This window comes from Amblyraja radiata, chromosome 15 (genome assembly GCF_010909765.2).
Source record: "Amblyraja radiata isolate CabotCenter1 chromosome 15, sAmbRad1.1.pri, whole genome shotgun sequence".
Classification (NCBI taxonomy): Eukaryota; Metazoa; Chordata; class Chondrichthyes; order Rajiformes; family Rajidae; genus Amblyraja; species Amblyraja radiata.
Genome location: NC_045970.1, coordinates 58,296,000 through 58,314,421, shown reverse-complemented (window position 1 = coordinate 58,314,421; position 18,422 = coordinate 58,296,000). Strand labels below are relative to the sequence as shown.

General features: G+C 47.3%; 1 pseudogene; it reads right to left on the bottom strand.

Annotated features, from left to right (window-relative positions):
* Window positions 1-4,654: 4,654 nt before the first annotated feature.
* Window positions 4,655-4,765, bottom strand: LOC116981680 (annotated as a pseudogene).
* Between the last annotated feature and the right edge of the window lie 13,657 nt (window positions 4,766-18,422).

Genomic DNA, 18,422 nt, shown 5'->3' with positions numbered 1-18,422 from the left:
GCAGAGCTATAGTCAATGAAGAGCATCCTCACATACGTCCCCTGTCTGTCCAGGTGAGTCAGGACAGTGTGAAGGGCCAGAGAGATGGCATCCTCTGTCGATCTATTTGCCCTGTATGCAAATTGATGGGAGTCCAGTGAGGCAGGGATGCTGGATTTAATATGGGAGAGGACCAGCCTTTCGAAGCACGTCATAGGGATTGGAGTCAGGGCAACCGGCCGGTAGTCGTTGAGGTTGGTGATTTTGGACTTTTTCGGCACCGGCACTATGGTGGCTGTTTTCAGGCACTTGGGGACCGTTGCCAGAGATAGAGATAGATTGAAGTTTCTCGTGAATACCTCCGCCAGCTGTCCAGGACAGTCCTTTAATACTCTTCCCTGTACTCCATCCGGGCCTGCAGCCTTGCGTGGATTGATCCTACGCAGAGCGCACTGTACCTCCTGAGTGCTCAGTGTTAAGGCCTGTCCCTCCGCTATGGCCGGGGTTATTCCACACCTGGTGGTGTTGCCAGTATCGAACCGGGCAAAGAAGGTATTTAGTTCGTTGGCCAGTGTGATATCACCGTGGGGGCAGGCGGGGCTGCTCTTGTAGTCAGTGATGTCCCTGACACCCTGCCACATGCTTCTGGTGTCCGCGGTGTTGAAGTGGTCTTCTACCCTTTGCCTGTGGATGACTTTCGCCTTTTTTATGCCTCTGTTCAGGTTCGACCTGGCCGCACTGTAGGCAGAAGTGTCACTGGATTTAAAGGCGCTGTTGCGTGCCCTTTGCAGATCCTGAACCTCCTTGTTCATCCAGGGTTTCCGGTTTGGGAACATCTTTATTTGCTTGTCCACTGTGACAGTCTCCACACAGCAGTTGATGTAGGAGAGCACAGTGGATGTGTACTCCTCCAAGTCTATCTCTGCACCATCTATCTCTGCACCAAGTCTATCTGTGCAAACAGGTCCCAGTCGGTGCGATCAAAGCAGTCCTGGAGTTGTAGGGTGGTGTCCTCGGGCCATATTTTGACCGTCCTTATTGCAGGTTTGGTCTTGCGGATGAGGGGTCTGTATGCAGGCAGTAGAAACAGTGAGAGGTGATCGGATTGTCCCAGGGATGGGCAGGGGAGAGCTCTGTATGAGTCCTTGATGTTGGTGTACACTTTATCCAACGTGTTTGAGCCCCTGGTAGGGCACTGCACATGCTGGTGGAATTTGCGGAGTGTGGCACGTAGGTCGACCTGGTTAAAGTCCCCTGCAACAATGAAGGCACCGTCGGGGTGAGCATCCTGCTGCTTACTGATGGCCGAGTGCAGCTGTGCTAGCGCTAGGTTAACATTAGCCTGTGGTGGGATGTATATGGCCATGATGATAACCACAGTAAACTCCCGAGGCAGGTAAAACGGTCTACATTTAAGCAGCAGGTATTCCAGGTCTGGGGAACAGTAGCTCTCTACTGCAGTGTGGTTGGTGCACCAGTCATTGTTGATGTAGATGCAGAGCCCGCCACCCTTACTCTTACCGTAGTCCTTTGTTCTATCAGCACGATGCAGTGACCGGTTGGTCAGGTCCACAGCCCCATCGGGAACCAGCGCGCTGAGCCAGGTCTCTGTGAAGATCAGCACACAGCAGTCTTCCAGGGATCGCTGGGTGTTGATCCAGAGCCTTACCTCATCCAGCTTCTTGGTGAGTGACCGGACATTCGCCAGAAAGACGCTTGGGAGCGATGGTCTTTGTGGAGCCCTCCGTAGCCTGTCCTTCACCCCCGCTCGCCTTCCACGTTTCTGCTTCCGTTCCCGGCGCTTGCTCCGTCTCCTGCCCTCCGGAGTGGTGATCCAAGGATCTTTCCTGCCCAGCTCCGACGGGACGGTAAGGGTACTGTAGTACTCACAAGCCAGTTTCTTGCAGCCACGTCCGATGCTGAGTAGTTCCGAGCGGCTCCATGTGCGACCAGTCGGGATTGCGATGCGGGTCTTGGATTCCCTCGTCCTGTAGGTGAGTTTCTTCTTATGGTTCCTGGGGTTTCCGGGGTTTCCGGGGTTACTAGGATTCCTATGGGTTCTAGGGGTTCTGGGGTGTTTAATTACCTTGTTTTTCCAGCCGCGTTCGGTACTGGGCTGCTCCGAGTAAACTCGGGCTTGGGAGCGCAAAGCCGCTGCGTCTGGACGCGCCGCCATCTTACGCAATACACGAAGAACCCGCCAGTACGCACGTGTGTCATTCTTCAAAGCAGCGGAGTGAATCACAGATACCTGTAATGACTTAAGCATAGTAAGATTAGAGAAAAGATACCAGTTGTGTTTATGATCAAGGGTGGGAGCGGAGGGCATGTATTCCCTCAACGTTACTCCTCATAAAATACAGATCAAACTTCGAACTGGTAAGTTCTCGTTTAATCTTACTATTTTACTTCGGAGTCACGTGAGTAACTACATGAAGATTTCAAAGCTCAGTGATTCAAGCCGTGGAACGAGTCCATCATCACGTCTGCCTTGGTTTTGGGGAGACTAGTGATAACATATTGAACATCAATATGATATATATAAATAACCATAAAGTTAATAATAATTGATAGCCCCTGTTTTTTGGGGTAAATTATGGTACAGAAACTTAACAATGTTTCTGAAAAATTCAAGTTTCCATTACTGGTCAGTTATAATCTGTAGAATGTTCTTTCCGATGGCCATCCTGCAGTCCAGAGGATTTTATCCATAGGAACCTCCAATTTAAATGCTGCCGATGTTGCTGCAGCCTGGTGGAGTGAGATTTTAACCCAGTTAGTGTTTACACCAACTTTTTGTCAATACTATGTTAGCCATTTAGCTGGCCTGGCCTGTTATTCTTTAATGAGGCTGTCTGTCGTTGATGAGAAGTTCCTCTTCTGTGCCACTGATGGTCTGGGTTTGTTCCATGTATATTTGTAGATGTCTCACAACACAGTCAATCATCCGTAGGGTAGGCTCTAAAAAAATGTTATTTTAAGGCCTGCTGACCCCTGTCTGTTTAGTTCCCTAATTCCTGAATATAGAAGTGTAAGTTGCCAGGTGAACTGGTCAAGGATTCCAGCCTTAATTTGGTAGGGACTGAGTCCTTAGTGCCGTGACCTAGGCCATCAGCATGACAGTTTTGTAAAATGTCAAAAACTGTAATGACAGCGCTGTGGATGGAGCCCAGTTCTTTAACAACGTTAAGACGATGCTGATGTCCCATATTTGGGAATACCTGGTCTTTGGGGAATTCCCATAAAAAGTGTCCCTCATAAGCTGTTGTTCCGTTCTCTTGCCATAGGTAAGTATATGGGCCACTTCTGGCACAGTTGATGTCACTAATACTAAGCCCCTGTAGGTTAACAAAGCTTCCTAACAGGCTGGATGATGTATTATGGTTGCAACACATCTCCCATTAGTTAATGTATTTTAGACATTGTCTTTAGGTTGATTGTCTGTGGCCCGCTGTGATCATGTCCATTGCTCTGGCCGTCTGTTTTGGATGGAACTGCATGGTTCTAATCTCATTCCCAGTACCACCTAGAACCATGGTGGGGTAGGTCAGTCGGGTACTATTTAAACACCAGACGCAGAGTCTCGTAGTATTTCCCTTAGTACCCCCCCCCCCCCCCTGATGAGGTTGCCAAATTGTGTTGGCCAGAATGTTACATGATGTAGATTCCCTTTCACCCATGTGGTTGATATGTGCTACCACAGTAGTGTTGTTAATTTATAATCTAATAACCTGTTTAATATATTCCAGAGCAACATGACTTTAGGCCATGAAAAAACACCCAACATTTCCAGGTAGTTATGCCCAGTGTTAGTAATAATGATGCTTTCTGTGTATTCCATCTTCCTCCACAGCTGGAGATGGAATTGGTAACACACCATCCTAGTGCATAGTATCCATATGTAGGACCATAGACTGGTTGCTGACAATGATAGTATTGGAGCAATGCCCAATGTAATCTTTCCACCATTTAGTTCCAATATGGCTTCTGCATTGCTTCATCATTCTATCGAAATGATCACCATTAATTTTAAGAGCTCATATTTTGGCCCTCTGTAAATCTTTATAATGTAAGGGTCTGAATTATGTGGCTGGAAACCATATGTTGCCAATATTCTTGCTACCAGTCTGATGGATGGTTTATCCTCATGTCAATGATGTTGCTGTATGCCTCTATTAAGGTTGTAACCTCTGTTGGCAAAGTTACTGACATGAGGAACTGAGTTAATGGTGAACCCCAAATAATCCCTTTAGTTTGAAGGCTTTAATTTTGATTTAATTGGATGGATAATGATCCTAGTTTCCAAATGATTGTTAAGTGGCTGTTACCGTTTGTTCAGCCCGTCCTAAGTTTCCACACAATTAGTATGTCATCCAAAGAAGCCATTACCATTGTGTGGCTGGTTGTCATATTTTGTAAATAACCTAGGTGCTAATGTAAACACATTAGGTAGTGTTCTATACTGCTAGAGCTGAGCCATCCAATTAGATAAAAATAACGTCCGTGGTCACCTGTTATGGGTACTGAAATTGTAAGCATCCTTTGAATCAATGCTTGCCATTTTCGTTCTTAAAACTAAGAAACTTAACAATAGAAAAGGTTTCTGTTCTTAAAACGAATATATCGTTTTATTTATTTTTCCCTTTTAAAAAAAAAAATTATTTTCTATTTATTTATTTATTTATTTAATTTTATAATATGGTCCCTAGATAAGGGACATATCAGACATTTAAACTGAAAAGAACAGATATTATACTTGATCTTAGCCAAAAAGCCGAGATCTGATCTATGATTGATGCGTCAAGCGCCATATCCTATTTTGTTAGGAAGGGAATACGTAGATAATAATTCTTCCCTTGCAATGCAGCTAAAACCCTATCTGTTGCTGATGTCCAGTGCTTGTATCCCATATGACATATTTGGTAATTGGTGATTATGTCTGGATACGAGTAGTGTGCACGGCTGCCCAGCCAGCAGCTGTCTGTCTCTTCATCTTTTTATTTTTTATTTTAGTTAGTAAGTGTTTTGTTGGAGGTCTAGACTTTTTTTATGTGGGGGGCGGGGAGGGGGGGGGGAGGGGGAAACTACCTTTCAGGGTCCCTACCTGGTCGGAGAGGCAGCTTTTCTAAGGGCTGCAGCTTCGACCTCGCGGCCTACCAGCGGGCCTGGAGCGGCGTTTCCTGTGGGGGACCGCCCAGAACCACGGCTTTCGGAGGCGGCACAGTGCTAGCGCGGAGCGGGCGATGCCTTGCCTGGGTCGCCGCGCTGGAGCTCCGGTGAGCTGAGACCGCCGGGTAAAACATCGCGGACTGCGGGACTGTGGAGCGACCAGCTGCGGGCGGCGGCGCTGAACTTAACATCGGGAGCCTGGGATCTCGCGACGAGATCGCCAGTTGTGGAGCTCCAACCGGCGCGGCCTTGTTGGCTTTGGAAGCCGCGGCCTCCAGTACGGAGACGGCCGTTCCAGGGTTCCCAAGCCGCTGAGAGGACTCTCCCGACGCCGGTGCAACATCACCCGGCGAGAACGGCCAGGAACATCGGGCCTCCGTAGAGGCAACTTTGGAGGCCTCAATAGGCCCGACTATGGGTGAACTGGGGTTGGGGACTGGACTTTGTGCCTTCCCTCATTGTGGGAGCCATTGTGGGGGGATGTTCTATGTGTTTAAGATTCTCATTGGTGTTATGTGTGCTGCAAAATGGCAAAAAGTATTTCACTTCACTACACCTGGGTGTATGTGAATGTGACTAATAAAATACCTTTGACCTTTGATAGATCTGCATCTGGTGTTACATATCGTGTAAAAACATCAGCAAATACTATAGCCCAATATCCATTTGGTGTTCTCCTCCAAATTCCTCTCTCGATAAATCAGCTGGACTAGAAGATTATGTGTTGTAAAATTCTATTGTGTATCCCCGGATACTGTTTAAGATAGGAGTGTCAAAGGTTATTTATTCGATGTCTTCTCGCACCAACCTCCTTGCTTCCTTCTGGTTTTACTGTTTTCTTCTGGATCCCCGAGGCCGTGTGTTGTGGGTGTACACATCTTCCAGCATAAGGGCGATACCTTTGAGGATGATGTTTGGACGTTTAGATGAGCTCCAGTTTGGCTTCATTGTCCAACTCCTTGACCTTCTAGATAGGTCACCCCCAAATAAAAAGATTTTGCTAGGAGGTTTCCGGAAAGACTGGATAGACTCGGCTTGTACACGCTGGAATTCAGAAGATTGAGGGGGGATCTTATAGAAACTTACAAAATTCTTAAGGGGTTGGACAGGCTAGATGCAGGAAGATTATTCCCGATGTTGGGGAAGTCCAGAACTAGGGGTCACAGTTTAAGGATAAGAGGGAAGTCTTTTTGGACCGAGCTAAATCTAACTCTCTCGTGAAAACTTCCCGTGAATTGCCCTCCATTGCCTTCTGTGGTAGAGCATTCCACAGATTCACAACTCTCTGGGTGAAACAGATTTTTCTTATCTCAGTCCTAAGTTGTTTTGGGCCCTGTTGAGACCGCATTTGTGAATGATTTTGGTTTCCTAATTTGTGGAAGGACTTGATTGCTATTGAGGAAGTGCAGCATCGGTTCTCCAGGTTATTTCCCCCGATGGCGGGACTGGCATATGATGAAAGAATGGGTTGAGTGTGCTTGTATTCACTGGTATTTTGAAGGATGAGAGGGAATTTTATAGAAACATACTATTCTAAAAGGGTTGGATGGGCTAGATGCAGGAAACATGTTCCCGATGTTGGGGGAGTCCAGAACAGGGAGTCAAAGTTTAAGAATAAGGATAGGTAACTTTGGACTGAGATGAGGGAAATTCTATTTTTACCCAGAGAGTTGTGAATCTGTGGAGTTTTCTGCCACATAATAGAGTGGAGGACAATTCACTGGATGTTTCAAGAGAGAGTTAGATTTAGCTCTTGGGCCTGAAGGAATCAAGGGATATGGGGAATAAACAGGAACGGGGTAGTGATTTAGATGATTTGCCATGATCACATTGAATGGCGGTTCTGGCTCGAAGGACCGAATGGCCTACTCCAGCACCGATTTCTCTGTTTCTATGTTTCTTAATGGCCTACCACTTATTCTTAAACTGGGACATCTGTTTCCGGACTTTCCCAATATCCGGAACATTTTTCCTGCATCTAGCCGATCCAACAGTCTTGCTAGTGAGGGAATGCAGCGTTCGTTCACGCGGTTAATTCACGGGATGGTGGGGCTGTTAATTGCTGAGAGAATGGAGCGTCTGAGCTTGTACACTCTGGAATTTGGAAGAATGAGAGGGGATCTTATTTAAACGTATAAGGTTATTAAGGGTTTGGACACGCTAGGGTCACGAACCATGTTCCCGATGTTGGGGGAGTCCAGAACTAGGGGGCCACAGTTTAAGAATAACATGATTTTGAGTATTACAGGGAAAACAGTAGACGTTTGTTCAAAAGTGTGTAAGTAATGTCCACAGGGATGTAATCTCGTTGCCTGTTTTTCCCTTTATATACATTATAAATATGCCAGATATTTGTTTGTTTCGCTGACAACCGCTGAGCGGCAGCACAATGAGTGATCGCCTGGACCCTCGCATTAAAATGCACGGTATTCCGATCGAGGTAAAAATAGGACGTGTATTATCCGATAGTGGCAGCAATCGGTATCCCTGGTAGGTAATTGTCGGCACATCTCATGTAACAAAAGCGCAGAATATTAAAGGTTAAGAGGACATAGCGAGTAGCCCAGGGGTTAGGGCGGCACGCTGGCGCAGCGCTAGAGCAACTGTCTTAAAGCGCGTGTCTGTACGCAGTTTGTACGTTCTCCCCGTATCCTTTTGTGTTTTCCCCGAGATCTTTGGTTTGCTCCCACGCTCCATAAAAGTAAAATAAATAGTCCCTTGTGTGTGTCGGCTGTTGTGAGTGTGCGCGATCGGTGCGGATTAGGTGGGCCGGTGGTAGTGTTTTCGCGCTGAATCCCTAAACTGAAATAAAGTAAGCGATATCCACCTTAGGAGCGAGGTAGCGCGTTGGTATATGTGATGGATGCCGCTCATTGAAGCTGGCAGAAATGTAGCCCTCACGGCTTTTTACTAAAATCAATGCCCGTATTGATTTTACTACGTCGCCTATCTTTGGCCTCCAGAGATATTACTTGCGCCACTGAGATACTGCAGCATTGGCTCTTGTCAGGTGCAGTACACAGGTCCGCCCGCTGTTCGGCAGAAAACACTTGCCCGTTATGTTGTTAGCCGTGTTTGTGAAGGGTGTTTGTAATTATATTTACTGCGCTTCACTGAATCCCTTTCCTTGGCCTCGTGTTGGGAGATGCATTCTCGAAAGGCCCAATGGAAAACAGACCGCGTTAATCCAGACCACGATTGACTCAATGACCCGTCGCAAATGTCGCCCACGTCTCAGCAATAAAAACGACACTGCGCATTTGAATGTACCATTATGAAATTGAAATCACATATTGGATATTTGGGGGATCCCCTCTTAATTCTGATTTGATAGACGGTACTTTGGATTGCTAATTCCATTTTTTTAGAGACACTGACTGACCGCTTGAAAATATTCTATATTTTACATCAACATCAAACGATTGGCATAATGTTGTGAAGTTTAGTACAAAAGGCAATCCCACTAATCTTGGTAAGTGGAATTATAACCATTTGCAGATTAAATTCCTGATTTCCAAAATCGGATTGCCTCTTGTACCAATATTTTCATCTTTATGTAATTATTTTCTACATAAGGCAATCCCACTACTTTTGGTAATCAGGAATTTAATAATTTACTGAATGAACATCTTTCTGGCAAACGATTGACAGATGATTGACCCAAATATTGATTCGTTAAATAAACAGTCTCTACCACTGGCGACACCGGTTTAAATTACTCTGTCTGCTCTGTCCCACCAACCTGTACACCACACAATTAATCAGTTTCTGTTTTCACTCTTTCCCAGTGAATCTGATGGCGATTGTGATCCTGTCCCGTGGCATGTGCGGCCTCTCCAAGTGCATCACTCGTTACATGGTAGCCATGGCTACCGCGGACCTCTCTGTGATTTTCTGTGAGGTGATATGTCACCGGATTGCTGATATGTATTGGTGGCATGCCTCCTTGCCCTACACTCCTGTGTGCAAAATAACAATCTACCTTGCATCGGTCACCGTGAATTGTTCTGTATGGTTCACAGTCGCTTTCACCTTTGATCGCTTTGTTGCGATTTCAACTCAGAAAATGAAAACCAAATATTGCACCGACAGAACCGCGACGATTGTTATCCTGACAGTGAGCCCGTTCATCTGTCTCAAAAATCTACCCTTGCCCTTTGCATACACTTCTTATCTCGGAATGGGTGGAGAGCACGGCTGCCTCAAAAGCGTACATTTTTACGTTCATACTGAATGGTTGGTCTTCTCTTGGGCCGAACAGTTGTTCACCCCGGTGATTCCATTCTGCCTGATTTTGTTGTTTAACGCGCTCACCGTCAGACGTATTTCCGTGGCCAGTCGGGTCCGCAGGAACCTCCGGGACCTCAGCGGTGGCGAGAAAAAGAAAGACCAGGAGATGGTGAACCGCAGACGGTCGGTCGTTTTACTTCTGGCAATCTCGAGCTCCTTCATCCTGCTCTGGGCCACAAGTGTTGCACATTTCATTGCGTATCGAAGTTTAAAACTGTTTATGCGCAAGGCCTGGGGAAACCCTTTCGCCGCATTGGAAAGGGTTGGACTGATGCTTCAGTTGCTGAGCTCCTGCACCAACACGGTCATTTACACCGTGACCCAGAGCAAGTTCAGAGAGGAGCTGTTCCGTGTGCTGACTTATCCGATCATTTGCACTGGAAAGATATTTAAATCGGTAAAGTGTAAGTTAAAATAATATAACAAAAACGAGTGACCAGCTGGTCTTCATGCGTTGCTTTGCTGTAGGGTTAATGTGAAAAGACAGCATTTATTTGTGAACATTGAATGTCCATTCGCCCTGTCGGGCACGCCCAGCTGCTTAGTAGGTTCATGGGCTCAATTGAGTCTCACCTCTTGTACGTATCCCACGTGCTCAGTTCAATCATCCAACTTCTGTGTGTTCACGAATATGTATACATATGCCTGGAACATATTGTTTTTAAAACGAGTGAAGATTTTCAGTTGAATAGGTTCAACGTGTTGTTTGATGATTTCCTTTCATCATTGAAAAAACGTACCATTGCTCATTGACGAGGTTTTCGGTTTAAAGAGAATCTGCTGTTTTAGCAGCGGATGATGTGGATTGTGTAAAGTTTCATACAGATACCGTGATTAAAATACATTCTGTATGCGGAAAACTTCTATCGAAAGTAAAGCTATAGGTGAGGAGAGCCAGAAATACAAAATCATGAGATGAATATATCGGTTAGATGCACAGAGTCGTTTGCCCAGTGAATTGACGACCAGAGGAAATAGGATCAAGGAGAAGGGAAGCATATTTAATCGGATTCGGTGGGGAAAATTTTTCACACAAAGGGTGGTGGTTGTACGGAACAAGCTGCGACAAGAGGTAGTTGTGTCTGGGACTATCCCATCTTTAACAACAGTTAGACAGGTACATGGGTAGGAGTGATTTGGAGGGATATGGACCAAGCGCAGGCAAGTGGGACTGGTGTATCTGGTATTGTGTTGGCCGGTGTGGGCGAGTTGGCTCAAAGGGCCTCTTTCCACACTGTATCACTCTATGGCTCTCTGACTCTGTGGCTCCCATGTACGGTGATAAATCAATTTCCGCATTTACCTTTACGTTCCCCGGTGGGCAAACATTTTAACACCTCTTCCCATTCCCTTATAAACCCTTCTATCGTTGTCCTCCTCAACTGTTAGAGCGAGGCCACGCAAAAACTGGAGGAACAGCATCTCGTTTGTCGCTTGATGCCCTTTCTCTCACCATTCTCCCCCAAGCTAGTCATCATTGTAGTTGTTTGTTACCACTTATTCTCCAGCCAACAATGGGCGATTATGGGCTCCTTCATTTACTAGTCATCTGTTGCTTTCCCTGCCTCGTTCTGGCCTACTCTTGCATCCAGTGGCCTCGCCCTACTTTCAGACGGAAGAAGGATCCTGACCAGAAATGTCATCTATCGTTTTCCTGCAGAGATACTGCCTGCTGTTCATTTGCACTCAAGAGGCAGCAAGCCGCATAATGTTCACCTGATACTACAAAATTGGGGCTGGTGGAGGGGAAACTTTCTATCTACATATTTCTCCTCTTCCCTCGAAAACTGTGAAGAAAATATAATATTCTGTCAATTATGAATTAAAATGAAGATATCTTGTACTAAAAACAAACATTGCTCGTGCACTTTGTCGTTCACAAACCAACAGCTAATAAAATAAGTGATAATACACTCCTCCAAGTGTCCATATGTCAACTCTGCCAACATTATGAGACTCACTGAACGGAAATCGAATCCGACCACTGGACCATAAGGGGAGCTGGCTTAATTATTGTGCCTTAATCTACGTAACGCATTCTGGCCACTGAAGAGGCTCAGAACATAGTGAGTCCCACCGCAAAGTGTAGGTGCGGCACCTCATATTTCGCTTGGGTAGTTTACACCCCAGCGGTATGAACATTGACTTCTCCAATTTCAGGTAGTCCTTGCTTTCTCCCTCCATCCCCTCCCCTTCCCAGCCCACTCTCTCCGCCTCTTCCATTCTTCTTCCCACACCCCCACCCCCACATCAGTCTGCCGAAGGGTCTCGACCCGAAACGTCACCTTCTCTCCGTAGTTCCACGGTCGCCAGGCTCCACGGGGTGGTGTGAATCTCTGCTCCGACGCTGAGAAGTTTCGAAACGACCTTTCAAAAGTTTTTTTGTCGGAAGAAGGGGGACAGAGGCAGCGAGAGTTCGAAGTCTGACCTAACGTTGGACTGCGGAAACTTTCCTTTTTAAAGGATATCTCCATTCAGTGCGGGAATTCCAGCGTTTTTCTGGAGGGCCGCGAGAGCAGCAGTGGCTGGTGGATTGCCACTCGTACCTGGAGACCGGGAGTCGGAAAGTGGCGGTGTTTATATCGTTTCTAGCACCATAACCCTGCTCCCATACCGATGTGCCCAGGGCAGGTCGCCTGGGCTTAAACTAAGAGAAGATATTTTTCGAATCCAGCAAATTCCGGAGGCTGGGAAGGCCTGAGAAAAGCCTCCCAAGAGATGTTCTCGGCAGAGAAGATGGGCGTGGGGGCATATACTTGCTCGGTATGTGCAGTGAAATGAAAAGTGGCAATGCTCGCGGACTTTGTGCAAAAAAACAAAACGAACAAACAAATAACCAGCCAAACTACAAACAGAATGGAACAGAATCACATATTCTTTTACATATTAAATATTGTGGGCGGGAGGAAAAATGGGGGAAAAACTGCATTTTTTTTAAAAAGCAGTAAATTGGTACGGTAAAGTTAGTCCCTGGTGAGATAGGAGTTTACAGTCCTAACGGCCTCTGGGAAGAAACTCCTTCTCAACCTTCTCCGTTGTCACAGCATGGCAACGGAGGCGTTTGCCTGAACGTAGCCGCTGGAACAGAAAGTTGCAGGGGTGGAAGGGGTCTCCCATAATCTTATTGGCTCTGGAGTTGCACCTCCTGATGTATAGTTCTTGCAGAGGGACGAGTGAAGTTCCCATAGTGCGTTCGGCCGAACGCACTACTCTCTGCAGAGCCTTCTTGTCCTGGGCAAAGCAATTCCCAAACCAGATTGTAATCAGATTGTAATCAGATTGAACCGTGGCTGTCCACCGTGAGACCGGTTCTCCAGCACTGCGTTCCCACTTTCACCCGGGACGCACTCCTCCTTCCACACCTGGCAAAGATTGGGGAGGTGCGGTCTAGGCTGACTAGGCTTGCGCAGCCCTGGCGTGAAGGCGTTCTAAAGGGATGTTGAGATTTAAGAGGCGGGTGTTTATGAAGGTGTGAACGGGGTCGGGCGCAGAGGGACGCTTGTTCGTGGAGCATGATGGATCCCCTACCGCGTGCGTTGGAGTTGGGGGGGGGGGGGGGCGGTGTCATGCGTGCAAGTGGTTCCGACTCGTCCGCATCGATTGACCCAATCGCCGGGCTGCTGCGAAAAATCCCAATGCAGCTGCCCAGGAAAGCACCGCTGGCCCATCCGGGGCTCCCAGTTGACTTCGGTGACACGGAGCGGCGCTGCTCACCCATATGGGTCTGCCAGGTCCACCTAGGCAGCCCAGGGCAGTACTTCCTCCCCCCCCCCCCCCCCCCCGCCCCCGATGTCCTGTACCTGCGGCGTCGGATGACGGAGAGGCGCGGGGGAGGGGGGGGGGGGGTGGCAGATGCAGAGGGGGAATAATTCCAAGTGGAAGAATAAACACCTCCAAGCAAGTCACCCGCAAGCTGATGAGGCCACGCCCACACCCCCAAACCACCTGAAGGGTGCCTGTTTGTCACAGTGAGGTCCAGGAGGCACCTGGTGGGGTTCAGCAAGGAATTGAGGAGGTTCAGAATGGGGCAAGGGAGGTTCAGAAGGGAGCTGCGGAGGCTGAACATGGGGATGAAAAAGAGACAACTGGTAGTGTGGAGGCAGAGGACTATTCCTTTGTGGAGGTCACCCTACCGCCGCACTTCAGCGGGACACAGAGAAGGCGTGGTCCCTTTGAGGGAAAGCACGGCCCTGGGCTCAATTTCAGGAGGCAACCTCCCTCGAGACCTTCCACCCCTGTCGAGAGCGGTGACGTTCCGAGCGTGTTATCGCACTAGTTGCTGGGGTTAGCTCCCCTGGAAACATGCCCCCTGGAATGGAGGACAAGCGGTGGCAACCTGAAGGGGGAATCTGGAGTGTAGGGGTAGTTTCCCAACCTGTGCTCCTCATTGGAGCCACAAGAATAGCTGAGGGGTGTGCTGACCCACCGACTGATGAAGTAGTCGAGACACCAGAAACACTGACTCCTTCTGTGGGCCATGGTGAGGCTACTCCCCTGGTGGCGGAGGCTGCAGTCTCTCTGGGTGATACTGTTGGAGCGGGTATCCTGGGTGCGGAAGGGGACGGGGCTGTCTCGGGTCGTGACCCTCAATCGGATTCCTGGGTTGCCTGCGAACCGCGGGTCCGAGGGACGCCTCCTGTTTGTTCTTTCCCAGCCGCAGTTGTAGGAGGCGGTGTGAGAGTGCAGGAGCCTGGCCATTCACTGGCCAGCTCATCGCTGGCAGAAGTATCGGGACCCTCCCTCGACACTGATCCCGGGGGTGGGATCATGCTGGAGGTGGGGAAGCCCGATGTAACCATCTTACGAATTGGAGCGAGCGAGCTAGCAGCCAGCTGCAGCCCTCCGAACTCAGAGGTTGAGCGCAGTGAGGGGGAAGATGGTGCTTCACGTATCAGTGGGTTGGCAGAATGCCTGGATTCCAGTGCTGTGTCTTTTGGGCCCGGTATCTGGCACATTCGGGAATTTCTTAAAGCAAACAAGTGCAGTGGGAGCAAAGTCCAGACAGCTGGCAAACAGTGGCCGGACCTGCCAAAACCTAACCGGGCACTTGATGCGATCCTTCGCAGTAAAGATAGTGGTCTTCCCGAGTCTGACACGCGTCAGTATGGGAACCTTGCGAAGCTCCTAAGAGAGAGGAGCCCCACTCCTACGAAAGTGTGAGGGAAAACCTTAGTATGACTTCAACATGAAGATCGCAGTTGATAGCCGAACCATTAATAGCGGAAGGGGGGGGGGGGGGGGGGGGGCCTTCGCAGATGTCATCATCTATCAGTCGTCAAAGAGGGGATATATCAGTAACATAGAAACATAGAAACATAGAAAATAGGTGCAGGCGTAGTCGTAGGCCATTCGGCCCTTCGAGCCTGCACCGCTATTCAATATGATCATGGCAGATAATCCAACTCAGTATCCTGTACCTGCCTTCTCTCCATATCCCCTGATCCCTTTAGCCACAAGGGCCACATCTAACTCCCTCTTAAATATAGCCAATGAACTGGCCTCAACTACCTTCTGTGGCAGATAATTCCAGAGGTTCACTACTCTGTGTGAAAAATGTTTTTCCCATCTAGGTCCTAAAAGGTTTCCCCCTTATCCTTAAACTGTGACCCCTTGTTCTGGACTTCCCCAACATCGGGAAAAATCTTCCTGCATCTTGCCTATCCAACCCCTTAAGAATTTAGTAGGTTTCTATAAGATCCCCCATCAATCTTCTAAATTCTAGCGAGTACAAGCCGAGTCTATCCAGTCTTTCTTCATATGAAAGTACTGACATCCTAGGAATCAGTCTGATGAACCTGCTCTGTACTCACTCTATGGCAAGAATGTATTTTCTCAGATTAGGAGACCAAAACTTACGCAATTCTCCAGGTGTGGTCTCATCAAGATCCTGTACAAGTGCAGTAGAACCTCCCTGCTCCTATACTTAAATCCTTTTGCTAAGAATGCTAACATACCATTCGCTTTCTTCACTGTCCGCTGCCCCTGCATGCCTACTTTCAATGACTGGTGTACCATGACACCCAGGTCTCGTTGCATCTCCCCTTTTCCTAATCGGCCACCGTTTACATAATAGTCTGCTTTCCTGTTTTTGCCACCAAAGTGGATAACCTCACATTTATCCACATTATACTGCATCAGCAATGCATGTGCCCACTCACCCAGCGTATCCAAGTCACCTTGCAGTCTCCTAGCATCCTCCTCACAGCTAACACTGCCCCCCCCCCCCCCACCCATCTTAGTGTCATCCGCAAACTGGGAGATGTTGCATACAATTTCCTCGTCCAAATCATTAATATATATTGTAAATAGCTGGGGTCCCAGCACTGAGCCTTGCGGAACCCTACTAGTCAATGCCTGCCATTCTGAAAAAGACCCGTTTACTCCTACTCTTTGCTTCCTGTTTGCCAGCCAGTTCTCTATCCACATCAATATTGAACCCCCAATACCGTGTGCTTTAAGTTTGTATACTAATCTCTTATGGGGAACCTTGTCGAAAGCCTTCTGAAAGTCCAGATATAACACATCCACTGGTTCTCCCCTATCCACTCTACTAGTTACATCCTCGAAAAATTCTATAAGATTCGTCAGACATGATTTACCTTTGGTAAATCCATGCTGACTTTGTCCAATGATTTCACCACTTTCCAAATGTGCTGCTATCCCATCTTTAATAACTGACTCTAGCAGTTTCCCCACTACCGATGTTAGACTAACTGGTCTGTAATTCCCCGTTTTCTCTCTCCCTCATTTTTTTAAAAGTGGGGTTACATTAGCTACCCTCCAATCCTCTGGAACTACTCCAGAATCTAAAGAGTTTTGAAAACTTATCACTAATGCATCCACTATTTCTGGAGCTACTTTCTTAAGTACTCTGGGATGCAGCCTATCTGGCCCTGCGGGTTTATCGGCCTTTAATCCATTCAATTTACCTAACATCACTTCGCGGCTAACCTGGATTTCACTCAGTTTCTCCATCTCCTTTGACCCGCGGTCCCCTGCTATTTCCGGCAGATTATTTATGTCTTCCTTAGTGAAGACGGAACCAAAGTAATTATTCAATTGGTCCGCCATGTCCTTGTTCCCCATAATCAATTCACCTGTTTCTGACTGCAAGGGACCTACATTTGTTTTAACTAATCTTTTCCTCTTCACATATCCATAAAAACCTTTGCAGTCAGTTTTTATGTTCCCTGCCAGTTTTCTTTCTATTTTCTAATCTATTTTCCCTTTCCTAATTAAGCCGTTTGTCCTCCTCTGCTGAACTGAATTTCTCCCAGTCCTCAGGTAGGCTGCTTTTTCTGGCTAATTTGTACGCTTCATCTTTTGTTTTGATACTATCCCTGATTTCCTTTGTTATCCACGGATGCACTACCTTCCCTGATTTATTCTTTTGACATACTGGGATGAACACTTTTTGTAGTTCATCCATGGAGTCTTTGAATGCCTTCCATTGCATATCCACCGTCAACCTTTCAAGAATTAATCGCCAGTCAATCTTGGCTAATTCAGCCTCATACCCTCAAAGTTACCTTTCTTTGAGTTCAGGACCCTTGTTTCTGAATTAACCATGTCACTCTCCATCCTAATGAAGACCTCGACCATATTATGGTCACACTTGCCCAAGGGGCCACGCACAACAAGACTGCTAACTAACCCTTCCTCATTACTCAATGCCCAGTGTAGAATAGCCTGCTCTCTCGTTGGTTCCTCTACATGCTGGTTTAGAAAAATTATCCCGCATACATTCCAAGATATCCCCTTCCTCAGCACCCCTGCCAATTTGATTCACCCAATCTATATGTAGATTGAAGTCACCCATTATAACTGTTTACCGTTGCTGCACGCATTTCTAATTTCCTGTTTGATGCCATCTCCAAATTCACGACGACTGTTAGGTGGCATGTACACAACACCCACTAGCGTTTTCTGCCCCTTAGTGTTTCGCAGCTCTACCCATATCGATCCACATCCTCCAAGCGAATGTTCTTCCTTTCCATTGCGTTAATCGCCTCTATAACCAGCTACGCTACCTCACCTCCTTTTCCTTTCTGTCTATCCCTCCTGAATATTGAATATCCCTTGATGTTCAGCTCCCAGCCTTGGTAACCCTGGATCCCAACTATATCATTATCGTTAATAGCTTTCTGCACATTCAACTCATCCACCTTATTACGAATGCTCCTTGCATTGAGACACAAGGCCTTCAGGCTTGTTTTTACAACGCTCTTACCCCTTATACAATTATGTTGAAAAGTGGCCCTTTTTGATTTTTGCCCTGGATTTGTCTGCCTGCCACTTTTACTTTTCACCTTGCTACCTATTGTTTTTACCCCCATTTTACACCCCTCTGTGTCTCTGCTCACACATTTAAGAACCCCACCACCTCTTATTCTCTGTTTATTATTGTTTTCTTCTTTCCCCCCTACATGTTGGGTCTGAGTGCTTCCCTACTCTGCCTCCTGCCTCACACACTGTCTACTAGCTTTCTATATGTGAGTCCCTCCCCCCAACCGTTCTAGTTTAAAGTCACCGCAGTAGCCTTTGCAAATCTCCCCGCCATGATATTGGTCCCCCTCGGGTTCAAGTGCAACCCATCCTTTTGTACAGGTCGCACCTTCCACAAAAGAGGTCAGATGTATCGGGGACCTCCCTCGACAATGATCCCGGGGCTGGGATCATGCTGGAGGCGGGGAAGCCCGATGTATCACAGTTATCCTTACCCCTTATCACAGTTTAAGGATAAGGGGGAAATCTTTTATGACCGAGTTGAGGAAAACATTTTTCACACAGAGAGTGGTGAATCTCTGGAATTCTCTGCCACAGAATGTAATTGAGGCCAGTTCATTGGCTATATTTACGAGGGAGTTAGGTGACCCTTGTGGCTAAAGAGATCAGGGGGCATGGAGAGAAGGTAGGTACGTGATACTGAGATGGATGATCAGCCATGATCATATTGAATGGCGGTACAGGGTCGAAGGGCAGAA